This window comes from Chelonia mydas, chromosome 5 (genome assembly GCF_015237465.2).
Source record: "Chelonia mydas isolate rCheMyd1 chromosome 5, rCheMyd1.pri.v2, whole genome shotgun sequence".
NCBI classification, from domain to species: domain Eukaryota; kingdom Metazoa; phylum Chordata; order Testudines; family Cheloniidae; genus Chelonia; species Chelonia mydas.
Window position 1 is genome coordinate 122,096,239 of NC_051245.2, and position 17,802 is coordinate 122,114,040.

The window sequence follows — 17,802 nt, forward strand, 5'->3', positions numbered from 1 at the left end:
GTGGGGCCGGGGGGGCTGTGCCAGGCTGGGGGGCTGTCCCGGGGCGGGGGGGGGGTTCTCCAGACTGGAGGGAGCAGGGTGGGGCCGGGGGGGCTGTGCCAGGCTGGGGGGCTGTCCCGGGGCGGGGGAGTGGGGTGGGGGGGTTCTCCAGGCTGGAGGGAGCGGGGTGGGGCCGGGGGCCTGTCCCGGGGCTGGGGGGGTTCTCCAGACGGGAGGGAGCGGGGTGGGGCCGGGGGGGGCTGTGCCGGAGCGGGGCTGGGGGGGTTCTCCAGGCGGGAGGGGGCTGGGGGGGGCTGTGCCAGGCTGGGGGGCTGTCCCGGGGCGGGGGGGGTTCTCCAGACGGGAGGGAGCGGGGTGGGGCCGGGGGGGGCTGTGCCAGACTGGGCGGGGCCCGCTGGGAGCTCCGCCCCCGGGCCGAGCTCCGCCTGCCCGGGGCACAGGCTGCACCTGCCCCGCCGCCACCGCCCGCAGGCTCCGCTCGCCGCCGCCGCCGCGCTGCCGGCCCCCCGGGTAAGGCGCGCCCTGCGCGGGCAGGGGATGCCGGCTCGGGGCCGGGGAGCCCGGCTGTCCCGGGGGCTTGGATCAGCCGGGGCGAGCTGCGCCACACGCGCTGGGGCGCGATCCCCTCTCCCGCGCTTCCCTTCGGCAGGCGGCTCCGGGTGTCCGGCGCGGTCCTTGTCCTCCGCCCCGCCAGCAGCCAGCCCCAGGGGGTCTCCGGCGGGAGCGCCGCCGGGGGGAGGAGAGCCAAGGGAGACGCCCCAGGGGAAATGCCGGGGTGGGCTGGCCGGTCCGCCGGCCTCTCGGTGGGGCAGTGGGTGAATCGTGACACGGTCGCCCCCCGGGGTTGGTTTTCCTTCCTCCAGACTCCCCCGGGTGACTAGAGCAAACAGACCGCGTTGTTAGCTGTCGCCCTGCCTTTCGGCCTGATCCTTAACTCCCCTCCTCGGGGCCCGCTTCTGCCCTCAGAGACAGGGGCCGGGGGCAACTCCTGGAGGTGACCATGTGGCTCTCGCCCTCTTCCCCAAGGGGGTCTTTTACCCCCCTCAGGAACTTGGTGGCAGCATCATTCTGGCTGTGCGCTTCGGCACAGGATGGTAAAGAATAAGGTGCATGTCTCGCCGTCTACAGAGCAGCCCTCTTCTGGCTCCGGGACAATGCAATAATCCATACCCTCTTTTGCCAGCGTTCAGCAGGACTGCAATGGGATGTATAAATCTTTCTAAATGGACTCCCTTCCGGTAGAGCAGCGTCTCCACTAGCCTCCTGGTACCAGACTCATGCCAATGTGAGAGAGAGCTGCTGAAAAAAAGTTATTTCCCTTCTGAAGAGGTCTGTGTGTAAGTAGCAGGGTGTGTGTAGTCACTGTGCAGACAGTACGCAGGGCCCAATCCTGAGGGGCCCAGCGCCTCAAAGGTATTTGTGTGCCTAACTCCCATTGAAATCAGAGGACCCATAATTTGGACAAGAGCAGAGAACAATTGCCTGCATAGTGGTGCCCATGTTGCTTGTTTGGCTCTTGCATCTTGTGAAACTTCTAGAGTTCGCTCCTACCCAGTTTCTGTTCAGACCCTATTTCGCTGTAGATCCCTCCCTCCTGCTTATTATGATGATCTCCTCATGTATTGACCTCGTCTGGTTCAGCATCTTGGCAGACAACCACTCCTGACATGCAGGAGGCTGGTTTCAAAGAGGGAGCTGGTTGTATTCAGCGTTCCAGTGGATAAATGGTGGCTTATCTATGTATTTAGAGTTTCCAAAGTGATTATTTCTGGCTATGGAAGGCATTTTGGAGTCGCTTCAGTCAATTCTGAGCAAAACCTGCTAACGCTTCTTGAAAAACATCTAGCAAATTGCTTTGCTAATCCTGCTACACCAAGCTTCTGTAAGTCAGGGGAAAGAACTCCTTCCTCCCACCCCACCCCCGATATTAGTGAGCTCTGGGTCAGAGAAAGCTGGATGCATTTATGAATGGGATGTATGACGGGGTTGCTTATGATGGTGCGGGCAGGGCTTGGCAGCTTTGGGGCCCTCTGCTAGTTTGTGTCTTATGTTCTGAAAATCTCATGCTTTAGGGCTTCAGATAGGCACCTGCAGGAACTTTTTTTTGCTCTCAGTGTATTCTGGGGCTTGAGGGCAGGGGGTCTGTGTCCTTCCTCTGAAGCATCGTGGCTGGAGATGGGACACTGGACAGGGCGGGACAGGGCTCTGAGGGGGCACCAAACTTTCTCTCTCTCTCTCAGGTGCTTGGCTGATTTTCCAGGGTCTAACTGATCGCCATATATGGGGTCGGGCAGGAATTTTCTCCGGGGTTAGATGGGTTTTTTTTCATCTTCCTCTAAAGCATGGGGTGCGGGCCACTTGCTGGGATTATCTCAGTATATCTCACCTAATTTCTCTGCCATGGCAGGGCCTTGGGCACTGGTGCACCTCAGACCCTCCTAGTCTCTGTTTGTGGCACATAATAGTCTAGTATCCGCGGGGCTGTATGACTTTGGTCTAATTTTGTTTGTCGGGTTTAGTGTGCAGGTGCTGGATGGTGTTGGTGGCTGGATGATCTGGTGGGGCCTTCTGGCCTTAACCTCTCTGAGCCCCACAAACAGTGAAAGGGTAAAGACTGAGATTTTGCAGTAAGATCCAACTGTCTAACAAGAGTCCAACATTCCCAGATATTTGGGTTTTGATCTGATGTCCCATCGTCCCGTCTCATCCAAAAATAGCCCCTGGCTACACAGCAGCCTCCTTCTGCTGTGTCTGAGTGAAATGTTATTGACCTTGAATGTGAGAAGCTTTCTTTTCAGTGAAGTGCTTTGAGTTAGATGGCTTCTGGCATGATTTCTCTCTGATGTCAATGGGCCACACTGAGCCCTGCCTAGGGAAAAGCCTACAAGAGACCAACGAACTCCAGGAGAGGGACTTACATGATTTAAAGGGAAAATAGGAGATGGAGAAAAATCTCCGCAAGTTCTTATACATGGGGGTTGGAGTGACTGTTGGCATTTGGATGATGTGTGCTCTGGACTGAAGATTGCTAGACTAGGCCACCCCAGCTGGGATGGTTGTTGGCTCCAGGCCTGAGACTCCCTGCAGGTTAAAGAAGGTGAAGCGGGAAGGTGAGGTCTGCAGGAATGGTCATGAATAAGGTTTATAGTACTTGAGTCGCAACGGTTAGCAAGGACACAGAGCTCTATAATGGGGATGGTGGTATCTGTTCAGTTTGTGATGGCAGTAAAAACCTCCCGGAGGTTCCCCTTGAGTAGCAGGGTTTGCATCTCCCTTCCCATGCACACGGAATGGGCAGGGGTCTTGGGGGAATCATGAGAGGCAGTTCCTGATGGCCACTGGTCCATGACTCCCTTGTTGGGGATGGGGGCTCACTGCAATGAGAAGGAAAGCTCTCAGGCTATTGCTGACGGAGGGCCTGATCCTGTGATAGCCGCGCTTGTGGCTTCAGCCTGGGGATTGAATTGGGGATGTCCAGAGCTAAAAGCATGAGCTGCTGCAGCTTGAGGTGAGAAGCCAGAGCTTCCTAGTCGCATCCTCTGTGGGTGACCCTGGCATGTGCGTAACTTGGTGCGCGTGAGCCGTTCCATTGCAGCGAGTGGCTGCAGCAGCAGCAGGGTCAGTCAGTGCTACCTAAGGCAGGGCATCCTTCTGGGGTTAGCAGAAGGGCAATGCCTCGGCAAGAGGTTTCTCCCTCCCCGGCTCTGCCCCTTCCCTGGCAGCAGGTTCCAATACCTGTGAAAAGGCTTCTGTGCCAAAAAGAGAGGGGTCCTGATGCTGCAGTCTTCACTTACATAACGTCCTCATTGACATCAGTGGTGGCTGTACCCAAACTGGGACTAATGCCTACTCCACCTTCCCTTTCCCAAGCCTGCAGCCCCACTGTGAAACTGACCTGACTCAGAGGGGATTAACCCCTGCACTTAGCACCCCTGGGGGTACTGAAACTGACCAGGATCCTGTGGTAAAGTGATGAGCAGAGGCAGACAATGGAGGGATTTGTCGGTGTGTGGGGAAGACTCAAGCTAAGAACGGATGTCTCCACACCCAGTGTCCCAGCAGCAAGGAGGCTGGGAGAAGAGGAGAGGATGCGTCCATTCTCACACGAGCTGGGAGGGTCTGGAAAGGGTGGGGGGTGAAAGAAGGCAGAAGACCTTCTAGCAGCCACAGGACGTTTGGGCTGGTGGGGAAAGGTCAGATTGCACAGTCACAAACTGTGTCAGCCAGAGGCCAATATTCATTGGTCCCTTCTGGCCTTGGAACCTGGGCGATCATCTAATCTGAGCGCCTGTAGAATGCAGGCCAGGGACTGCCCCACAATCATTCCCTCAGCAGGTCTGTTAGAAAAACTTCCAGCCTTGATTTTAAAATGGTCAGTGGTGGAGAATCCACGTTGGCCCTTGGTACATTGTTCCCGTGCCTAATTATTCTCAACATGTAAAAACAATTTACAGCTTATCAGAGAGAGGTGCCCTTGAGCAGGAGCCACCACAGCTGGGGGAAGCTGAACTTCTCACCTGGAGCTGGCTGGTAGGGACATCCCGTCCTGCATGTTTCAGCCTCTGGAGAGTCGGGGTCTAGGTAATGGTTCCAAGTTGCGTACTGTTGAATTTGTCCAGGATTTTGCACCCCAGGGATTCTAGCCAACTATCTGCTGGAATTCTTACTAAGCAATCTTCTAGCAAGAGGAGTGTAAATGCAGGGCTGGAAAATGACACACTGTAATGCTGAAAAGAGGGTGACATTTTAAAAGCTCCAGAGGAGCCAGGAGGCTGGCCGGGAAATGGCTCCACGTGGAACTGCAATGGCAATGCTTTTCAGGTGTGTTTAATTTTCCTTGCCATGTTTGCTTTTCTTGTTGACAAGCAGTTACATTTGACAAGAGTTTGTGTGGTGAGAAATTACAACAGGCATAATCTTCCCACTCAGTGAAATCCCAGCAAAAGATCAAAATCTTTCAGAGACCTGGTGGAACCTGTTACAATGTATGCCCCCAATCCTGTACACACTCATGCATGTGAGCAAATTGACTCATCCTCTGCAACTGAACGGGACTACTCACGCGAGTAAAGCTACTCGTGTGAAAGTGCATGCAGGATCAGGGCCTCTATCAGCACACAAAGGGCGGTAGAAATGAGTGGGGCTTTGCATAGCATCCATTTGTGCAGCACAAATGGAAAGTGGCCTGGAAATGCTGCTGATAGACCCTGTACTGAGCAGGTGCTGCCTGGCGTTGCTGTGTTATGCAAGGGAGGCATGAGGGAGAGAACCAACTGCAGCCAGGGAAGATTGCTAGCATGTCTCAGCAAGGACGGTTATTAAGGAAAGGTGAGTTAGGAAGGGGAAAAACTCCAGAATGCTCTGTACTGTACACTCACTGTTCTTGTCCAGACAGATATTGTTGCAGGAATTCAGGTTTCCATCACATTTGCACACCGGGCTATTTTTAGAAGTGAAAGCTATTTAGAAGGAAACTTATTGATTCCCCTCTCCTCCCCCCACCTTGACCATTCTGTTTATAATTTTCTACATTTTGTCTGTAATGGGCCCTGAGTGCAGCTATTCTCAAGTCACCCCTTCTCGTGTTCTCCTTGGGGTCTAAATATATTAGCTAGCCTAGGATGTGGCTTTTGCTGAAGTGATTACTCGGTTCCAGAATTCTTAGCACACTGTGTCCCTAGCCTTGTATTGTAAAACTACTTTAGTCATTAAATACCTCAAGTCTTGACTCTGTTGTGTCAGAGTGAAAGGTCTGATGGGATGGGTCAGACATATGAAAAGCAGAGCAAAGGCTAGGAGGTACCTGCAGACAGACTTGGACAGGAATAGGCTAATTCAGTTTAGTTTAATTTCACTGAGACTTTGAGAAAGAGATGCACTTTTCAAATGCTGTCAATTTCTCTTCAATCCCATCAGTTGTAAGGACTTTTTTTCTGGGTTTATACTGTGCTTTTCACATTTCCACTTCTAGTTCTGTAGACTTTTAAGGCCAGACATGAGTCTTCTGACCTCTTGCATTAGAACAGAGAATTTCACCTCGTAGTTTCCTGCAAAAAGCCCAGATGACCAGTCTTGATTGAAAGGTACCACGTGATGGAGAATCCATCACATCCCTAGGTGAGTCTGTGGGTTGTTCCAATGGTTAATTAATTAATTACTAGGGCCCTATCAAATTCACAGTCCATTTTGGTCAATTTCATGGTCATAGGGTTTTAAAAATAGTAAATTTCATGATTTCAGCTATTTAAATCTGAAATGTCACCATGTTGTAATTGTAGGGGTCCTAACCCAAAAAGGAGTTGTGGGTGGGGGTCACAAGGTTATTGTAGGGGGGGTTTGCAGTACTGCTACCCTTACTTCTGCACTGCTGCTGGCAGCCTTCAGAGCTGGGCAGCGGAAGAGCGGTGGCTGCTGGCCGGGAGCCCAGCTCTGAAGGCAGAGCCCCCGCCAGCCGCAGCACAGAAGTAAGGATGTAAGAAGCAAGAGCTGGGCCTTTACTCAGCAGCTGCTGCTCTCCGGCCACCCAGCTCTGAAGGCAGCACAGAAGTAAGGGTGCCAATACCACAATCCTCCCTAACATAACCTTGTGACCCCCTGCAACTCCCTTTTGGGTCAGGACCCTGAATATGAGAAACTCTGGTCTCTTCCATGAAATTGGTTTAGTATAGGGTAAAAGCACACAAAAGACCAGATTTCACGGGGGGAGACCAGATTTCATGGTCCATGACATGTTTTTCATGGCCATGAATTTGGTAGGGCCCTATTACTTACCCTCCCTGTTTTTTAAAAAAATAAATAAGTCTGTGCCTCGTTTCCAGTTTGACCTTGGACTGCAGCTTCCAGCCAGTTCACGCTCAGTAATTCGGTATTTGGGGACAGACCGCCATAGTAACATGTGCACGTTTCACTGTCTGCAAGTGTGTGACCGTTCTGGGCAGGGATCTGTAGCAGTCTAGCTTTTCATGCACAGTGAATTCATGGGGGGTCTCCAAGTAAATGTGAGTATGAAGTGTGGTGCTGCCCTATAAATGCCCTTACCTAAATGGTGTGATGGGGTTCGCTATAAATGGTCATGAATTGCCCTATCTGATTTCCTGGGTTTGCAAGTTAAAAAGGTGTCTTTCTAGCTGGCAGCCCCACAAATTGGCCGCGAGCGCTGAAAGTGAAGCTGGGACCTCCCCTTCAGCGTGGGAGAGGTTCTGCATGGCAGGCTAGGCCTCCTGCTACACCTGTGCAGCCCCATTGCCTTCAGTTCATGTTGCCGGTGACACGTGCAAATCCATCCAAGGCTAGACAGGTTACATCGGTGCCTCTGAGGCCACCCTTCAGCCTGGGTTCATGGTGGAGAAGCATGAGATGGAAAGATCTCAGCTTGCCTGTCAGAGCCCCGGGGTGGACTTGTAAAAATAAAACCTGTATCAGTCCTTAAACGACTGTGCCCGGAGGCGAGGATGGCCTGAAGATTCTGGAATCTCTTTACTGTAGTTACACATGCACTGTAATCTATATGCACAGAGTTGTCTCTGCTAGTCCTAGGCACCAATCCTGTAATCCTTACTCAGCAAAATGAGGGACTTGGAGTTTTGCCTGAGTAAGGGCTGCAGAACTGGACACTAGAGCCATCTGTTTCGCATCCCCCTTATGCTTGCTCAAATGATTCAAAACCCCTTTAATTGGAGAGATTTAGCATTCAGTCCAGCTGAAAATTTTCCATCAGAACTGGATTTATGGAAATTGGGCTTTCAATTAAATTAAAGTTTTCATGTAACATGGCTGCTTTCCACAGAAAATTGTGATGGGGGGGTCAACCCCCCCACACCCCGAAAAGCTTTTGGATTTCAGCTAGAAACCAAAATATCTGGATTTGGCTATGCTGCTGCAGTGTCCCATGTGAATTGTAGTTTGGGTGCCTCATGTTCCCATTCTCAGCTATTGGTCTGGCTCCCCAGCTGGACCTCATCTCCCATGATGCACTCTGGCCATGCCACTGCCATGATGCGCCACTTCCCCAGGTCAAGAGGGGAAACCATGGTGCATCATGGGAGATGTCCATAGAGGAGAATAGCAGCATGAATCACCCAGAATACAGCTCCCGTGAGACACTGCAACAGCATTTCCAAATCAAAATATTTCAATGATCAGCCATAATATTTTGGATTTCAATTTTTTGCAAAAGTCAGAAAAAACAATATTTTCCAGGGTGTGGGAAACGACCCTGTTTTCTGACCAGTTCTATTTAGTGTATGTCAAACCCTGCTCTTGTCCTTTGATTAAAGCATGATTGTTTGATGCTACAGGCTTCTGAACCCCAAGTCTGTTCAGCACTCCCCCTTCTGATGCTGCGCACCAGGGTCTGCGCCCAGCCCATAGCTGGTGGAGAAAGCATTACCCTTTATTGTATAGAGAAAGGGCTACAGGAAGTTCCTGCCCTTGTGAGTGGGGCGGCTGGAGAGTGAAGGAAGGGCTGGACCCAGCAGGAGACTGTCTTTTTGTTTACTGTTTGTACAGCGCCTAGCACAATAACGCCCAGATCCGTGGCTGGGGCTCGGAGGTGCTGCTGCAATAGTGCTACTCCTAATAATTGACAATAAAACAGCGAAGGGTGACTCTAACCTTTTCAGTTTCATAGGTGTTTTAAACCTTTATTCTGTAAACATCTCCTGAAATGGCAAAACCCAAGACATGGAATATGAACTGTGAGTAGGGTTTGAATTGTTCAAGGTGGGCTGGTGAAAGATGAATTAATTCAGCAAGAAGAACAACTTTATCAGCCCTGCACTCTAACCCAAAACCTGACAAGTGATCACAGCAGCGTTAAGGCAGAATAACTTCCCCCGTGTGCAGAACGTGTGACAGTCAGATCTGTTGATATAATGGATACTGAAAAAGCAGAGGAGATCACAGTGAAGGTCTGGTGTTGGAGCATGAGTTTAAAGTTGGCGTCTGTATTGGTTCCGGGTATCTGTTGGAGATGGAAGCGGAAGACTTATGGAGCGCCGGAGCACGCAACCTGACCAGCTCCCAGGGGCAAAACTCCCTCTGGTTTGTCTTGTGCTGAAAACAAGGACATTGTTTCTGCACTGGGCTGTGATCCAGACGCTCCCCGCTCCTTGCGGCTAGTGCGGATGAACAGTGCTGCCCAGAATGGGCGTGGCTGGGTAACCTTCCAAGGTGCCCAGAGAGCTAGATCCCCTTAGAATACAGTGCAGTCAGTGGGTTAACAATACGGAGCCAGATCGTCAGCTGGTGTGAACTGATGTAGCGCCATTGAAGTCAATAGGACCATGCTGAGGATCCCAACCAGGGTGCTAAATTGGCACTAGTTGCAAAGCCAAAATAAAATGGACTGACTATATAACTGGGCTGTGTTCAGTGGGGGGCCGGCACAGGGAGCACCTGGTGGTGGGCTCATGGAGGCTTTGGATAGGTGGCCACTTTCTACTAGGCGAAGCTTCCCAGGGCATGAGGCTTCTTTCCAACATACGAACTGCAGTAATCAAGCCGGGATATAACCAGTGTGGCTCACTGTGGCCAAGTCTGTGTCTGATGGGAGGGTGCTTAGGCTGCTGGCCAGGGATTGAAGTGGCTGCTGCTTCTGCTGCCATTGGGACCTCGCCACAGCTGGGTATCCAGTAGCAGTGGTGAGGTCCCCACGTTGTGGAGCCACTTAGTGACTGGAGGCCAGTTGCCGTTGGCACTTGGGGATGTTATGGGAGAGCTGAGTTCCACGTGGCATTTCCTGCAGGCTGGCCTGGGCTCAGCTTTTGCCAGCTGCCCTTCATCCACGTGCTGATTGTGGTAGTGGTCTGTAATGAGATTCCTCTTAACAGTTCCCTTCTGATGCTTTGGTTTGTAGATTCAGTGAATGGCACAACCATATTATAAACAGTGGGGGAGAGGGATTGTGTCCCTGCTCTTCCCCGCCCATTATCAGCGCTCGTGCATTTGGGCTCCCTCCAGAATCAGCACCTGTGCACTTAGTCCCAGGGGACAACAATGAGGTTATAGTTGTCTTGGCAGGTGCGCAAATCAGCAACTGTGGGTCTCTCTCCTTGCCCCAGAGAGTTCCGCGTGCCCTTTGAAGGGTATGCGGTCTAACAGGATCTACGGGAACGGCAATTCACGTACAAATGCCACAACTGTTCAACACCCAGCAGCTGCTGCTTTTCAAAGGCTGCTGTCTTTGAGCGGTGGCTCAGGACAGGGGTGTGTTTGTGTGTGCAGTGAGTTTCTGTGCAGACGTTTCGTAGATCTGCCATGGCCTCCTTAACAGATGGCCTTAATAAACAGGAGTGTGTTTGGATTTCAGGCTGTTGGTTTTGACAGCCAGAAGGAGGCTACATTAACTAGTCTCACAATTAGGCTAACAGCTTCATAACCCCCTGCTCTGCAATTCGCAGCTTTCTTGTCCCTGTGACCTAATGAGCAGAAGCTTTTCATCCTCAGCTGCTTGGCTTCTCAATTAAATGACGTGGGCTGGAGAACCGGTGATGATTAGCCAGTTTGAAGTACAGGATATCACAGCTGTGGCTTCCTTTCTTTCCAAAAGGCTTGTCCTCTGGTACCAAAGTGATTGAAACAAGGCCATCAGCAGTGATCAGATAAGTGCCTGACGTAATAACACAGAGGTTAAACTATGCTAAATAGACTCTAATCCTATTAGGGAGATTTGGAAATGCTATGCCCTGTGTTCCAGGGGTTGTTTTTCTTGTGGGGTGAGAATCGGTGCACCTGTAGAAGGTAAGAGACTGATAGAGTGGAAGGTAGAAGCCGTTTCTGATTTTCACATGGGGACTGGATTTTATTCCAATTTCTTCACCTTGGTCAATGGAGTTCAAGAGACAGATTTGGTTTTTTTTGTAATGAGTGGAGAGAAAAAAGAAGGTGGAAAGAGCAGTTCCTTCTCTGTGTGACGCCTGATCAAATGAGCACCGGACGCCTTTTCCTCGGGAAGTAATTTCTGTTTCAGCTTGCCAGGCTGGCCTCTGATCCCACTGATGCCAGTGAAAACACGGTGCAACTCTGCTGAAGTCAATGGGAGCGATTCTGGATTTATTCGGGTGGAACTGAGGTCAGACTCTTGCCCCATGACTTTTAGCTCCTTCTCAAGGCTCAGGAAAAAAATAAGATCTTATTACCATTTGCACCCCCCACCCCCGCAAATCATATTTGGTACTGGAGTGAGATCTGCTGTGATGAGGGGAGGCGGGGGAGGATGGGATATATTTTTAAACTCCCGCTCTTGTATGTGTTGGTTTATAATCTTCTGAAATGTAAAAACATTAACAATGCAGGCATAGTTCAAATAGCTCCTGATCTTCAAAGTAATGTCGCTCCCTCTCTGACCAGCATCTGGCTTTGGCAGTCTGTTTCCTTACTGTTTTCTATATTTGTTCTGCAGACTCTTCTCATTCCTCATGTAACACCCCTAGGATGAGTTGTCAAGCAGTGGGGACTGAACCTCGGAGATCTAGATGTAAAACCAAGAGACTTTACCAGCTGAGCTAAAAAGAGCCAGCTATCTTAGCTCCAGGGCTGTTGCATGGTCAGAAATCTCTACACGTGGGCAAGCCCCCAGCGGGGGACAGAGCGCGGTGCTGCTTCAGGCCGCGTTACACTCATTTGGTAACGCGTAGGGAAATCGCCAGCTCTGAACTAAGATGCTATGGGAGGAAGGGTGGTCTTGTGGTGAGAGCACTTGGGTTGGGCTCAGGAGTTGAGTTCCGTTCTTGCGTCTGCCACAGACCCCCTGTATGACTGGGGCAAGGCGCTCAGTCTCCATTTCCCAGCTGCAGCACGAGGGTAATCATTCCTTTCTCCCAGCCCTCGTCTATTAGACTGCAAGTTGTCTGGAGCCAGGGTGTCTCCCTTACCATGTACCAGGCTTAGTGTAACGGGCCCCGATCTCAGCTGGGGCCTGCATACAATTAATGATGAGATACCTCAGCCGTTTGTGGCTAGGATTGATGGGAACGCTGGGTTCCCAGCGCAGAACAACAAAGGGTTGTATTTCCTGAACCAACTAGCTCACATTTGGCCCCAGCCTGCTACAGATGGATGCTGGAGCTGAAGCGTTTCTCATACCAGCACATTCACGGACACCATTTAATCCTTTCACTCACATAGCTGTAAACCCAGGGTACTGGCTGCGTCACGTGGGAAGCGTGGGCAGGTGTGAAGTCTCCTAAGTTAGGTTTCCTCCTCGGAAGAATTAAAGGCATGCCTGTGTCAGCCTGGCACTTAACCCAGACAGCGGTGTGAGGGGTTGATAAGGTTACATATCCGAGCACAGGCTGTCTCCAGTCTGGTGGCAGTCAGAGTGGGGTAGCAGGAACTGTGCCAGGTTCATGCCATCCCCTGGGCGGTGCCTGAAGTGCTCTTACAGCCCCTTCGCGGAAAGGCCCATACCCGAACGACTCCTCCCCCAGGAGGCTGGCAACATGGAGCCGACCTTCTAAAGCTCAGCTACACCGAAGATTGCTCGGTAAAGCATGAGCCCAGGGCTGCAGCTAGGACTGTAACGCTTGGTGCTACAGCCCAGGCTACAGGATCACTGAGTTTTCTGAGCCATCCTCATCCTGCTTCCTTAGTCCCTCCTGGCCAATGGAGAACAGAAGAGTCCCCCGCAGGGTGAAGTCAGTAAGGAAGGCCATTGGGAAGGGCTGGCCTAGCTTTATCCGTTAGCCCACGATGTCTCTGAGCTGTGGGTGGTGTCAGTCAGAGAATGGCAGGCGGCCGGGGCGGTCCATAACATAGTCCGGAAGATCTCTTTTCTGCAGGCTGGTTCCCACCCCGGTGTCAGTGAATTGCAGACATGGGCTCCAGCTTTGGAGGTATATCAAGCTATACTCAGACACATCAGTCATATTATTGAAAATCTCCCTACGTTTCGCTGGGCCAGGCAGGCTTTCACTTAACAAGGGCAGAAGGCACAGAGAGAGGGGATTTTCCTGCCTGCACGTACCAGTCCCCTTCCCCAGGCTGCAGCTGGCTGTGTAGGAGACACTCTGTGACTCTTGGCTGCTTGGGGGCAGACCGGCCAGCTGGAGAGTTAAGCTGCAGGGCAAAGAGGTAGATGTCACTCTGGGAGCGCAGGTTCTCCTGCTGGTCGCAGCATCTCCCACCCTTTGGCCAGCTTTGCGGGGGAAGGAGACAGGTGGTGATGGGCTCCCAGCTAGCAACAGCTCTTCTGGGGGCACTGCAGGCTCAACATGCCCCTGGGCAGAGGGCTGAGTTTCTATACCTTGAGCCGCACAAGTGACAACACCTGCCCCATCCCCTTAATCCTCCCCACTCCATTAGTCTCCCTTGGGTGGCGTGCCAGCTGGTGGCCTCATCACCCTGCCCAGCTGCTGGAACTCAGGAGGGACCCTTCATCCCAGCTGCTCCAGCCTTCCAAGACCGCAGCAGCTGCTGGCCCCTTGGCCCTGAGCTCGGGGTTGACGGCTCTGCCCTCAGCGGGGGACTGTGGGCAGAGTAACTGTGAAAGAAACTTGATCTGATCTTTTCAAAGACGACCCCAGGGTGGACTCTCGTGAGGGCTGGGTTTCTCGTCCGTTGTCGTTGTTTACAATTTGTGTGATCATAGCACCTACGTGGGCCAGGACCCCGCTGTGCCAGGCGCTGCACAGCCACAGAACAAAAGGATGGGCCCTGCCCTAAAGAGCTGCCAATCGAAGCAGAAGAGAAGAGGCAACGGGTGGCTGCAGACGGATGGGGGAGCAAGAGCATCCTATGAGACAACACCGGTCGGGCTGATGGGCAGCGCTCTCTGCACACCGGCAGCCAAACCATTGCCAAGCTTTTGGTAGCTGTCCCAGTGAAGAAGGGGTTTGAAGGAGGACGAGAGGGGGTAGTTTTACAGATGATGATGGAGCCTCCTCCCCAGCACAAGAGAGAGCACAAAGGGGATGGTTTGAAATTGTAACCAGTGGTCAGTGAGCCGTGTCTTAGCCTGCCGCCGCTGGCCACCGCCCGTGAGCCACGTCTGCTCTTGCCTGGAACTGCAAGGCAGGCAGGGTCCGTGGTGAATCCGCTCCCAGGAAGTGAGATGCTGGGGCAGTGGCTGGCACAGCTGAGGGCTTTAGTCCGTCTAGTGGAGTGGTGGAAAATGTTCTGAAGTGCGTGCAAGTAGGAGGCAGGATGGACTAGTGGTCAGGGCACTAGCATAGGGCTCGGGAGACCTGGGTTCAAGTCTCTGCTCCGCCACAGGCTCCCTGTGTTACCTTGGGCAAGTCACTTGGCCTCTCTGTGCCTCAGGTCCCAGCTGTCCAGTGGGGATACCAGCCATGTCCTGCCCCCAGGGTGCTGCAAGGAGAAATACAGTAAAGAGCGTGAGGCCTCACAACACTGCAGCGATGGGGGCAGAGAAGCGCCTTCCATTGATAGGTTAAATTGGTGCAACTCATCAGAAAGGACGGGTGTCATTGGCCTGGGGACCCCAGTGTAACCTCATGATTGTAGGTGACAGACAGCCTTGGATTTAAACATCCCAGGCGTTGCTGTGTCTGCCTAGCTGCCTCATGCTTTGTTCTCTGGGATCCTCAATGGTGAGTGCCAGGGCACATCTACGTGAACAGGTCATTCGTGGCAAGCTGGCGTGTGAATCTACCCAGCACTAACTGGCCGTGTGGACCTTGCTGCCGAGTGCTACCAATTCCCTTGTGTGCTTTGATCTAGCTGGCTGTGAAACAGAAGTAGGCCAGTGGGCACTAGGAAATTTATAGTGCATGCTGGCAGGGTCCACATGGACAGTTAGTGCGTGGCAAGCCAGGCCGTACATCTACAGTACACTCGCCTGCCACGCACGAACTGTTCATACAGACACACCCTCGCTGGTTCTTCCTTTTGCTCCTGGCCGGCAAGGAGGGAGCTGTCCATCAGCAGGTGGGGGTTTGGGGCAGCCAGGGAGGCAAACCGAATCTCTTTGTCTGCTCTCTGTGTACATGTACTCCTATCCCCAGAGGCAGCCAGGTGACAACAAAGGCGCTCGGTGCGAGCTGTTGGCTTTCCCAGGGTTGCCAGCTGAAAGCCCAAGCGGATGCTGCAGGAATCTGCCTGCTGCTGCTCCCACCCTGGCCGCCTTACGACTGTTTCCAAGTGATAAGCTGCGTCTTTCTGGTGACTGGCACGGCCACCGCCAGATGGGTTGTCGCAGCTCTAACAGCGCTGAGAGGCCCACCCGCCCCGGCCTGTTGCGGTTCGTCACAGGCCATCAGACAGTCATTATCACAGGCAGTGTGGTGTCTCGAGAGAGCGTGGGAAGCTTTTAAGCGGGGTGCAGCAGTTGGGACCCAAGCAGGTCTGGGTTTGTTTACGTCTCTTTGCTTTGATGCCCTGGGTTTAATGGCTCTGTGGTGTCACGGGGAAGAGCGAGTGGGATGCAATGAAAAGATCTCTTTTCCGACAAGGGAGTGCTTTCGCTCCTTCTCGGAAGTGGCCTTCACAGCCAGAGATCCCAGGATTCTTAATGCGCTAGGTCTCAGTGATAGGAGAATTTCAGTTTTGGCAGCAGTGCCAGAAACTCCCAATTATTATGTGTATTAGCACCTAAGAGCCCAAGCACGGAGCAGGACCCCACTGGGCTAGGTGCTGTACAAACAGACAGTCCTGGCCCCACAGAGCTGGCTATCTCAGCATCAGACAAGAGGCAACAGGTGGATACAGATAGATGAGGGACCACAAGAAACGAGACCATTCTGGTCCGCATGGTGGGCAGTGGTCTCGGCACACCTGTGGCCTAACCCTATTCTGTAGGCATCATGGCAAAGGCGACTAGTAAGGTGACTCTGTGGGTGGCAGAACTTGTATAGGCAGCAGGTTTAAAACAAACAAAAGGAAGTACTTCTTCCCACAATGTACAGTCAACCTGTGGAACTCCTTGCCAGGAGATGTTGTGAAGGCCAAAAGCATAACAGGGTTAAAAAAAGAGCTAGATAAGTTCATGGAGGGTGGGTCCATCGATGGCTATTAGCCAAAGTGGTCAGAGATACTACCCTGTGCTCTGTGCGGTCCCTAAACCTCTGACTGCCAGAAGCTGGGACTGGATGACAGAAAATAGATCACTCACTGATTGCCTATTCTGTTCACTCCCTTTGGGCCATCCAGCATTGGCCAGTGCCGGAAGACGGGACTCTGGGCTGGATGGACCATAAGTCTGGCTGTTCTTAGGTTCTAATGGCTATGGGGAGCCTCCTCCCCAGTGTGAGGGGCAGCGGGAGGGTGCTCATTTGAACATGTTACACGTGGGTGCTGGAGGTGGGAGTGGACATCTCCGTGACTGATGCCTAGTTCTGAGCTATCTACGCCTTTGGAGAGCAGGGGGAAGTTGAGTGTTTCTGTGCCCAGATGAGCCCCACGCGCGCGCACACCCCTAAGTGCAGCTTTTGGCCGCTTGTTTCAAAGTCCTGATTTTGGGCTGCAGGCGCTGGGACCCTGTCACATGAAAAGTGGAGGCTTTTCCCTTCCAGTGGACAGGCTCACAACTCATGGCTGCCCGCTGCCAGGGGAACGTGCCTGGAGACGCAGGAGAGGCAAGCCTCACGGGCCATGCTTCTCTCCCCTGGTGCAAAGGGCTGAGATGGAACCTTTGACTCTTCTGTTTATGGGCAGCCTTGATCGTCAAGGCCCCGCGTGGCACCCAGCCCTCCTGAGGCTACATCTGAGCCCTTACAGCTTGAAGGGCTAAGTTTGCTGGAGCACAGGTACGAACAGCATCTGCGAGACAGCCCCATGAATTCCAGGAGCCTCTTCCCTGAGCATGCGACGAAGGGGCTGAGAGGCCACGCCGAGGTCCGCCATGCGTCCTGTTTGCATTACCTAGAACCCAGCATGCTGCGTGGTCCCGTGGTGTCCTCTGCATCGCCCTTGTGAATCCAAAGCGCCGACTATCTGTGTGGGATGGTTTTGACATGGATAAATGTTTCCTCAGGACTAGACTGAGACCTGGATCAACTCTGAGCCCAACCTCAAGCATTTGAAGTCGAAAGGATGAACCCACGGCACTACTTCCCCCACCTCGCTCTGGTCAGCGGGATCGGAGCAGGCTGTGGCGAATCTCAGCGTGGCTACCCGTGCGTGATGTGCCTGGTGCTGTACCCGCGTGGAGGAGGGCCTGGTTCCTGACCCGAGGAGCAGAGCGCTGGAGGAGGGCCTGGTTCCTGACCCGAGGAGCAGAGCGCTGGAGGAGGGCCTGGTTCCTGACCCGAGGAGCAGAGCGCTGGAGGAAATGTTGCTAAGTATTTACAGCAGGGCTCTGGGAGCGAGGAACCCTTGATGGTCTGTTCCTGGCAGTTAAGGGATGCGAGTCTGTTGTTCAGTTTAGATCCCAGAGATGGGAGTGGGCACTGCTAAAACTGGCTTGTCTGTCAATGTACCTCCTCCCCCCAGCCCTGTCACTGCAAGGCTGGGTCTTCAGAGCTTGCAGACGCTTCCGTTGGGCTGCTTTTCTTACCGGACTTGCCCGGCCTCTGAGGATGTATTGTGGCAAACGGAGAAGAACGAACGTCCTGCTGCCACCTGAAGAGCTCTGTACAGTGCCGCCACTCCTTAGTTGTTTGCATGGTTCTTCTAACCAAAGGACAGAGTGGTCACGCGGGGTGATGCTTGTAACCCTTCACCAGCAATGCAGAGTCTTCTGAGGCCGTCACAGGGACCCCTGAGTTAAAAGAGAAGCGGCTCTGTCCTGCCAACATGTGAGCGGCCCCACTTAACCCTAGGGGATTACTCAACGTGAGTACAGTTACTCACACATGTAACCTGGCAGGATCTGAGCCTAAAGCCTTCTGCTCTGAAGGCAAGAAA

At 52.9% G+C, this 17,802-nt stretch overlaps 1 protein-coding gene across 6 annotated transcripts in view; it reads left to right on the forward strand.

Annotated features, from left to right (window-relative positions):
- Positions 1-374: 374 nt before the first annotated feature.
- The window catches only part of FRMPD1 (FERM and PDZ domain containing 1), a 67,167-nt gene continuing 49,739 nt past the window's right edge, over positions 375-17,802 (forward strand). Inside the window, exons 1-2 of one of the 6 annotated variants that reach the window (XM_043547385.1) lie at positions 455-510; positions 1,184-1,337. The gene's annotated coding sequence lies outside the window, so the exon portion shown is untranslated. Of the gene's footprint in view, positions 511-666; positions 1,338-17,802 lie in introns of those variants that run through there. The other 5 variants (XM_043547381.1, XM_043547380.1, XM_043547382.1 and 2 more) reach the window with 5 other exon arrangements.